Source organism: Vidua macroura, chromosome Z (genome assembly GCF_024509145.1).
Source record: "Vidua macroura isolate BioBank_ID:100142 chromosome Z, ASM2450914v1, whole genome shotgun sequence".
NCBI classification, from domain to species: domain Eukaryota; kingdom Metazoa; phylum Chordata; class Aves; order Passeriformes; family Viduidae; genus Vidua; species Vidua macroura.
The window spans coordinates 78,434,100-78,444,332 of NC_071611.1; the positions used below are offsets into that span (position 1 = coordinate 78,434,100).

The following is a 10,233-nucleotide window of genomic DNA, read 5'->3' on the forward strand; positions in this document are numbered from 1 at the left end:
GAAGTAAGACTGATGTCTAATTCTGTTGAGAGATATTTGTTTAATAAATTAACTGCAGTGAAAATGGGCATTTCTTGCTCTACTGCACACTCCTGGATACACTGATCCATTGATAGTTCCCCAGACCTTTGGCTGCTGATGCGGGTGATTGCCTCTGCCCCATTTCTGGAACCTCTCCTATCATCTACTGACACATCATTCCTTACTTCTCTGTCTTTTCCACTTCCCTTACTTCAGTTCTTATTGATTTTTGAGACATCAAGGAAAAAGCCTTTTGATCAGTTCTGTCCTTGTAAAACAACCTCTCTCAGGTGCTCACTTGCCACAGTGCAGAACTTGGTCTTTGTCTCTACAAATCCATTTCCCACATCACTGCTGAACTGAACTGAGCCGCAACCCTTCAGTGCCCTCAAGGCATCCAGAGAGTTCAGCAACGACTCCAGGACGAAGGCTGGGAAGAGCGTGATTCCCAACAGGGTCAGATATGCCCCAGGTCTTCCCACGGCTTTCTCCACTACTCCTCACTCCTAAATTGAGAAACTCTAGTTTCCAGGGTGAGCAAATGACAGAGGACAGGAGGGAGAGTTGAATGATCCTGTGCTAGCAGATCTTTCTGTGTCTACAACATGTTATCAAGGCAGCATGAAAACTGCAGGGATCCCATGTCTTGTGAGCTTAGGAGTAGACTGAAGGCAGAAGGATTTCATCCCCGTCATTCATGTGCTTGTGTCTTTGCTGAAACGGGAACTGATGTGCTCCCTAGGGAGATTAATTTATCCAGAATGTAATTTCCTACTAGAATACTGTTTCACTGAAATATTTTGATGAAAACAAAACCTATGTTGCAGAAATTTTCTGGAGCACAGAACAGATTTACCTATCGCAGTCATCAGTAGCTTGCAGCAAAAGGTTTTGAGGTTACCTCCTAGTCACAGTCTACAAAAAGACCATTTATCTTGACATGTGCCCCCACTTTTTTTGACCAAAGTGGTATTTTGTTAACAGAAATACAGCTTCAAATAACATACTTTGGCAAAAAAAATAGTGGGACTATTCAATATCTTTGTTTACATGTATATACAAGAAATGAGGAAATGAACTTCTAACTTTCTGTATCCAAAATGTGGATCCTTATGTAAGATCCAGGAATAGGAACCTGTCTGCGTAGGAGAGCAGTTTAGGATATTTTTGGAAAAAGGGGCAAATCTGTTCTCATTTCTACTAATCATCATCATGACAAAAAAGTACACTTTTCAGAACAGTTTTACAAGGTGGCTGAGCATTTATAAAGGTGAAAAATTATTAGGAAGCTTCTCAAAAGAGGCATTAATATTCTATCTAAAAATTAATATTCTCTCTAAAGTATTTTTAATCCTAGATTGAAAAAAAAAAACATTCTTTTGAATATACTGTTGTAAGAGTTTTCAAACAGCTCTACTTGCTAAGAATTCCACAGCAAAGGCTGCACAAGACTTATATTTCTAGATGGAGCTTTAAATCATAGATCTGTGATGAGAAGTGGATCTAAACAAACTAATGTGAAGAGGGTAATACACTGACTTCAGACACAAGATTTTGATGAGAATTTAACCTAGCAATTTCCTAGCTAAACCATTACTCTGTTAGCAGCAGATGCAGTTTGCTGTACACAGTGATGTTTTCTATAACATTAATTTGAACTCACATTATATGTCTGTTACTTAAAATCTTTTTACAGTGAAGGTCAGTAAACAAAGATGGTCTTTATCTGAAGCCGGCTGAAACACGGTATAATCTCTCCTTTGACACCATCAGGCATTGCTTTTGATCATAGTGTACATAAAGATCTTCAGTCTGAATACCTAAGCAGTGGCAGCAATTAGAATACCTAACTCTTCCATCTATCTTACAGCAACATCAAAAAATATGTGTTTTGTAAGTTGCATTATAGAAAATAAATTATGTTTTTAATTTCATTTCCCTAAAAAAAAAAAAAAAAAAAAAAAAAAAAAAAAAAAAAAAGAAGAAGTAGGTTTACATAGGAAATTACTTCTATTTAGCCCTTATATTACCTGGGCATGCTTTATATAGGCTAGGCACAGATTCAGATCTGAGCATACCTGCATCTGAGTAGCTTGGTATACGTGTGCAGAGTCACGTTATGTGAGTGCCTGGTGGCCAAGCCAGCTCCACCCTGGTCCCGTGTCCCAGCCTGCCCTTTGTTGTCCCAGGGAAGTGTCTGATACCCTGGGCTGATCTGGCTGCCATGGCTGGGTGGTCCTGGCTGCCAGGCCCTGCTCTGACTTCCCAGGCAGCCCCTGCAACTTCTGGCTCCCCAGCCCCTCGAGATTGTCATTGTAATACTGATACAGCAAACCATGGATTGGGATCTGACCTGAGCTGCAGAGATTCAGGTGATGAGAAATTATAAGTTAAATTGTATTATAAATTCCCTACCGTGCTAGTTACAGATTGTACTATGTTGACTCTGCTTGTAGAAATCCTGTGCCATTCTAATAATAAATTCTCTTCTGTATCAATCATAACATCCTGTGAAGAAAACAAAGTTTGAATTGTACCTATGGTTTAGTGCTATCCTCACTCTGCCAATATCCCCAAGAGAACCCATCTGTGCTGGGTGACAGTGTCACTCGGATAACCCTGACATGTCTATTAACCGAGAACCTCATGGAGCAACAGGGAACTTTTTAGCAAGTGTGTGAAAAGGGCTGGATGTAGTATTTAGGAAATTGAAAGAGATGGTATTCTGGACAGTTGGGCTCTGGATGCTGAGAAAGTCCTGCATTGCACACCCTGGCTACCTTGCTCAAAGGAATGTTACTAAATTAAAACTTCTGCTTGCAAATTAACTTACTGTTTTGTTAGTGGGTTTTGAAAGAGATTAATTGAAAATGCTCGGGCTGAATGTTATCTAGAAGGAAGTTCTTACATTTTTTTGGTCAGTTGATTTTGGTCATTTGGCATCTTTTTATGCAGTGACTTAAGCTGTTTTCTACTGCAAAACCACTTCTAGGTAAATTTGGAGAGGTTTACAGTGCTTTTCTTTTTCTATTGTTCAACATCTGATTTGAGGTAGACTTGACTTTCAGAGATCACAAGAACTTAGGTGTCCTGTTGATTTGGTGAAAACTCTGAAAAGTCCGGCATCTCTGGAAATCAGGTGTCTCCTGCTCATCTTTCAGAGATGTCTGATTTTAGGTATATCAATGTTGGAGATTAAGTGCAGCTAGTAGTGCTACAGCATTGTTATTAACGTTGGCATTGACTGTCTTGTATATGCTTATTTGAATTTAGAAATCAGGGCATTATGGAAAATTTATATTGTGCATTATAAATTATATTGAAAAACGAAAGATTTATTTAACTTGCATAAGAAGAGAAATACCCAACGGATTGACAGTTAAAGCCCCCAGTCTTAAACAGAAAATATACAAACTTTTTTAAAATTTCTTTTGAGAAATATCAAATCTATTTTGCTACTCACAGCAGTACAGAACTCTCACTCCTTGCCCTCCTTCCTTGTTCTCTTCACAACTCTCTAGGCACCACATACCCCTCACACCAGGGATGCTTCAAGTGGAATTGTACTTTCTGCTGCACAGCATAATTTGTCTTTTAAATGTGGGGGTTTTGCCATCTGCAATTCACATTCTTTGCTTTGTTATCAGGGAAAGTCAGAAACCACTGCACCAGGTTTTCTTGGGACTGGTACAAATACAAAAAAAGTTAACTACAGCTGATGCCCAGAAGGAAAAGATAGCAGGAAAAATTCAATTCAACCAAACCAAAAATTGTTCACAATGAGCAGGGAGAAGATAAGGAATGGGTGAATTTCTGATCCAGAAAGAAAGCTAGTGTGTGCAGCATGCATCTAAGATGAGAACAAAAGATAAAGTGTTATCTAGATTAGACTAGAAGTGGGAGATTAATTTAAAAATTGTGAGAACTGGCCAACTGTGAGGCTTAGTTTAAAAATTGTGAGAACTGGCCATCTGTGAGGCTTAGTTTAAAAATTGTGAGAACTGGCCAACTGTGAGGCTTAGCAGATAGCATCTGAAAGGATAGGTGCAATATTTTCTGCTTTAAATGCCTTGGAAGAGTATGGAAGTGTGTTGGCTCCATACTACAGTGCCCTGGTCATCCAGCAAGAACTAATGTGAGCGATGTAATTTGGAAATCTGCAGAGACTGAGACCATATGAGACCAGTGAGTGTATGCATGCTTAACTTGCAAGCAGTTTCAGTTAATAAAATGCCAGAGGAACTCTTTACCTTGTAATGACTTACGTAATCAAGGTACAATAAATATTAACAATTAGAACTGTTGCCATCAGTTAATGTACTTTAAAGGCACTGTGCAACAAGTGTGATAACTTTGCTGGATTTATATATTCATTAATCCCTGACAGCAACAAGGAAGATCAAGATGTTTTGTGGCATGAACTGGATATCTTCAAAGACTTCATTAATAGGAAAGGAGTAATACCTGATGCTATGAGGGAAACTCATATGTCCTTAATATCAAGGTCTTTTTTTTTCAAACACAGAAATAGGTTAGGAAAAAACTTAGTTCACCCAAATTAATCATGTGACATGATGGAGTAAGAAACATAATGTGTTATGTAAACTGAAATGCTGTTGTAGACTGTTTCAGAATAGCTGTTTCCAGTTAGAGATAACACAGATTGGTGCTGGTGCTGTCACTTCTTTTCACAGGGGACATGAGGCCATAATGAGCCAAGCAAGATCCTGCACAGCATGGCAGCAAAGACATTTCCTCACCGTGGCCTTGGCACTCCAGGGCACCCCAAAAAGGGCCGAGGAGTCCTGTGTGTAACCAGGAGGGATGACTGACATCACTGTGGGTCCCAGCATTCCCCAGTCCCTTGCTGGCCATTCAGTGCACACTGGGGACGCTGGGCATGGGTGGAACATGGGGATGGGGTGCACACAATTAAAGGGGGGCCCCAAAGTGGAAGGAGTGGAAGCCAAAGTCGCTGGGTGGAGACCCCCAAAACGGAGGTGCGATATCCCAAAATGGAGGGAGGAACCCACAAAATTGGAGCAACGCCCCAAAAAACCACATGAAGCTGTTCTCTCCCTCCATTGTTTACCAACAAGAACTATCTACCAACTCTAATTTCAGCAAATAATTTCAAGTGTTTTAGCTGAAAGTCATTCTGAGCAAACTTTGTAGAAGTGATCACAGAATCACAGAGCGTTCTGTGTTGGAAGGGATCCACCGAGTCCAATTCTGAAGGGAATGGCTTGCTGGCAGGGTCAGCACCAAAGACACCCACACCAACTTAAGGAAGAAGTGTCATTTCCTGTAGGGCAAAGCAGCAAAGAAGTAGAGAAGGATAAGCTAAGCAATGCACCCGATTATTGCTACAAAAGATTGCCTGTAGGGATGAAGAAAGACACATCACCAGTTACCCTAATACTTGACCATTGTCCTGACACACACGTCAGCTGGGGATGCCCTGTCACACCAAAGGATTGGAGAAGCACTCCCAGTAACGGGGAATTCCTATGTGGTTCGCCCACCCTCAGGCCAGGCTGCCAACTTTGCTGTGAGAGGGCCCAGATTTTATACTGTTGAATAAACAAGCTACCATAACTTCTAGTGCGGGCACATCTGGTTTCATCCTCCTCTTGGGCAGGGCTCAGGGAGGAACCAAGGGAGTTTGCTTTGACCCTCTACCTTCAAACACAGCCAGATGGAGATGTGATAAATGAAGATGATTTGTGCTAATAATTGTAACTATATTGATATTTTGGAAAATATTTGTTAAAAAGTAATAAAGGAAAGCAATATGTAATTAGCATCACAAAACAGATGTTCGCAGATGTTCATAAGATCCAGGATGGAGTATTGAGATATTTTAGCACAAACAGCCTTGGGAAGGACAAAGTTGGGAAAACCTCCCAAGAGTGGAATCGACATTGAGACAAATAAAAGTCCAGGCAACTTCTTCTGAGGCAAGAACAGCCTTGAAGACAAAGCAGTTGATATAATTCCAGATAGAGAACCCAAAACAGGAACATAATGCTTACTTATGTAACACCAAGCTCCATGTGCATGCGCAACCTGCCAGGTTATTCAGAGGACAGCCAGTAAGACCATCGGCCTTCATCCAAGAAGACCCCTGAAGAGTCCAGAAGACCCCCCAGCAACAACGGGAACATGCGCTGTGTAATATGGTGACATAGACTTCAAGAATCAAAACTGGGAGGAGATTTACAGGAACTATTGATGAATATGTATTAGCATACAGTATAAAAGTTGTGCTTGGATTCTTTTGCCTTTTGTACGTGCGGCAGGGTGAGAGGTCCTCCCTGTCCCCCGGTTGGTTTTGCTTATGCTTTATCAGAACCACTGCCAAATTTCTATTTGTAACTACTTCATTATATTTGATTTTATTATTATTTTATATTTTTTTATACCTCCATTAAAATTGCTGCTAAAGTTTAAATCTTGCAGTTTATTGAACTTGACATATGGCACCTCATTCATGACACCAGGAAGAGGCACGCAGGGCCGGGCTGCTGCCTCCTGCAGCTACAAGGGCCTCCTGGCAGCCTGCCTCTGCCGAGGCTCAGGCTGCTCCGGGCTCTGCCGGGGCTCTGCTGCGGCTCCAGCCCGGGCAAGGCCGGGCCCGCTCTCACCTCACAGTCACTGACAGCTCTGCACCGCAGGAGACCTTTCAGAGCACCCTCTCTGATCTTGCTGCTTTCTCAGCTGAGCAAGGCTCTCCTCCAGCCAGAGACATTGCACTTAGGGATACAAATCCAAGTGGCAGGCGCCCAAATGCTCTCGAGTCACAGCTGAAGGCCTGCATCAGCACAGGATGGTTTGGCTTCCCCACTCCCCCTTTGGTTTTTCCTGCAGATGCCATTGCTATTTCTGCCTCAACTAGAAGTGCCCCAGATGTGCCAAAAGGGACCAGTGGGCCGTATTCCAAAGGCAGTGTGGTCTGGAGAGGATGAATGAAGAAGAGCCTTCTCCACTTACAAACCATACCAAAGCCATAAGCGTGTCTTAGCACCAATAAAAAACACCTGGCAATTCAGAAGGAAATGTTGAGTTTTCTGAAGGGGTCAGAAGGAGGGGAATCTTCCAAATGAGTTGATGCTTCAGAAACTTTATTTAATTCCAATCCTACTCTATAAACCTATACTACAAAACAACTCAATAATCCTACTCTAGAGTCCTACTCTACAATCCTACTCTAACTTGGTTATGGCAAAAATATCTTGACTGTTAGATTCTTGTCTTCTTCTTCTTCTCCTTCTTCACTGAGTTGATGAGTGGTACCAGGGTGGACGCTGGCTTGGCTGATGTTACAAATGGATGCTGTCCACAGGAAAAAAAAAAAAAAAGAACAGTGAACCATGACTTTCCAAGCTCAGTGCTTCACAGACTCAATCAGGATTCCTCTGGTACTTAGAAAGACCCAGAAAGAGGAGTGACGAGGACATCTGCTCCCCTGTCATCCTGTGCAGGACCTTGCCATCACAGGCAAACCTGGCCCAGAATCCCACTTATCCCTTTATTCTGGTTTCTCCATCTAGCTGGGATTTTTGCCCTGCCAGTGCTCTAGAAATGGTGCTTTCTGTCCCTGGGGTTTCTTCCTTTCAGGAAACTCCAATGACCCACATAGGTCCCTGTCTTTGAGAGACAGGCACCATGCTAATTTCCACAGGGAGACAGAGCAGTGTCTACCTTTCCATGCCCTGCCCCTCCTGTGCTGGATGGCACCTTCCTTCCCAGCAGGGCCAGCCGAGTGGCGCTGGCTGCTGCAGTTCCCTCTCTGCCACACAGCCTGGCAGTAAGCCTGGGCCAGTTCCCCTCTGCCTGAGCGTGCCAGGCAGCAGATGGGGCTGGGACAAGTCCCTCTCAGCTGCCCCTGTCTGCGTGCCAGAAACCTCTAAGGGTGGGGTGGGGGGCAGAAACCAGGGCCCCTCAGAGGCTCACAGTGAGCCCCCACACAGCCCCTCCTGCCCACAGCCAAATCTCTCCAGACTGCTCTGCCAGGACTGGCTTCCTTGGGTTCCTCCACCACCATTTCATGACTGTGTACCCTGCATTGCTCTACTTCAGTTCTTTTGCCATTCGATAAAAAGGAGCACCCCACCAAATTACAAAACAGGGTGACAGAAACAGAGGACAGAGCACCTCTCCTCTGAGGACAGGCTGAGAGACCTGGAGCTATTCAGCCTGGAGGAGAACTGGCCCCAGGGAGACTTCATTGCTGAGTTCCAGTACTTCAAAGGGGATTCTCAGGAAGTAGGAAATACCTTTTTTAACAGGCTCCGTTGCAATAGGACATGGGATAATATTTATAATATAAAATGGAAATTGAGTCAGATTAGATCTAAGGAAGAACTTGTTTACTTGGAGCATGGTGCCACACTGGCACAGGTTGTCCTTAGAGCTGGTAGGTGCCCCATCCTGGGTAGGGATAGGGCAAACATTCCAGGTCAGGTGGGAAGGGGCTCTGAACAACCTGATCTCTCCCTGCTCTTTGCAGGACACTTGGACCAGATGACCTTCACAGGGCCCTGCCAGCCCAGCCTAGCCCAGACTAGAATTCCTCACCGTTTTCATTTGAACAACATCAGGAGTGGAGGTTGGGAGGAAGGAGGCTCATCTGATGCCTTGCACTTCAGTGGAGCAGGAGCCCATCCCTCAGACACTCTTTCACCTGCAGCCCCTTTGCATTTTACCTGCAGGAGCTCCTTGGCAGACCAGCGCCGTGCCGCGTCTGTCCGCAGGCAGTGCCTCAGGAAGTTACGCAGGGAAGACGAGAATCGGTTGGGCTGCCGCAGCTTTGGTGTCCCTCGTATGGCTATCAGGAGTTGAGGCTGGGGAAAAAGGAAACATAAGGCTCCAGCTGCTTCTTTCCCATCTGTAACTGCTCTCTCAGATCCCATTGTTTAAGCTCCACTCTGCAGAAACTGCCCTGGAGAGACCCAGAGATGACTTTCCTTTACCAACCAAAAACCCAAACCCCGATGCAGCCACAGCTTTTCCAGCATTCAGCAGATCTTGCCTTGGCAGCTGATTTCATTGACTGACCTAGTTAGTGGGAACTACATCAGCAAAAGCACGTTTTGCTTCTCTGAGAATTCACACCAGCCTGACAGGCTATTTGGAAGGGGGAGTTTGTTCTATCCATACTATTTCCAAGGATTATTACATGAAAGGAATCTTTGCAGTGCTTGTTGGTCCCTTTAGCACAGCTTCCATGAAACAAAAATCATCAAGTTGTTTTTTTTTTTTTTTTTTCTCCTCTTGAAAAAAATGCAGATGCAGAATCCATCTAAAATAGACTGAAATAACAATGGAAGGAGGCCTGGGAGTCTCCATGAAAATGCCCACCACAATAGTGACAGCTCTGTGCTGGTGGCACTGAAATAGATGGTGACCAAAGAGACTTTGTTACTTTCTTCTTCATCCCAGAGGAAAATTTCCTTTACTTTTCCCACACCCCCAGAGGTCACAAAGAGGGTTTTATCCTGTCTCTCTGCAGCTGTGCTCAGCCACTGGACATGGTGGGGAGCTGGAGTCCTCACTGTCCTTAGAACTGTGCAAGCCAGGGGTGGCCCTGCTCCTGTGGTAAAGGAACACAGCACCGGCGTCAACCGCCCACGTTGGATCCCAGCCCCGGGCACCCGGCTGCAAGCTCATCAACTTGTTAAAGTACCCAGAAACAGCCAAGAGTTTAGTGTACAATTCTAACTGCAGTCGGAGAAAAACACATCCTAAACTTATCCAGGCCACCCACACGCATGACTGAACAATGTACAGATGATTTGAAAGCCTGAAAGTTTTGAAGACCCACAGGATTGGGAAAAGATGCTACAGTTTGGAGGAAAATTGATGTGCTGTGGTAAATGAAAGGAAAAGCAAGCAGAACTTGCTTGGGCATTGCTTTGGTGGTTTTTTCTCCTTTTTCTTTTTATTCTTTTTTCTTTTTCTTTTCCTTTTTTTTCTGTCTTTTTTCCCTTTTCCTTTTCCTTTTTTTCTTTTTATTTTCTCTTCCTTTTCCTCTTCCTTTCCATTTTTCTCTTACTTTTTCTTTTTTTCTTTTCCCTTTTCTCTTCCTCTTCCTTTTCCATTTACTTTTTCTCTTTTTTCTTTTTCTCTAAAATTGAAACTAGGAAGATTCAATCTCCATTTTGAAGGATATTTATCACACATCCAACCATTCCACTGAAAAATGCCTTT

The 10,233-nt window shown here is 43.5% G+C and overlaps 1 long non-coding RNA gene across 1 annotated transcript; it reads right to left on the reverse strand.

Annotated features, from left to right (window-relative positions):
• Positions 1-7,128: 7,128 nt before the first annotated feature.
• On the reverse strand, positions 7,129-9,999 carry LOC128822489 (uncharacterized). The gene is made up of 2 exons (XR_008441448.1): positions 8,730-9,999; positions 7,129-7,356 (listed from the first exon to the last, which is right to left on the reverse strand). It is a non-coding gene; the product is annotated as an uncharacterized LOC128822489 (long non-coding RNA).
• Between the last annotated feature and the right edge of the window lie 234 nt (positions 10,000-10,233).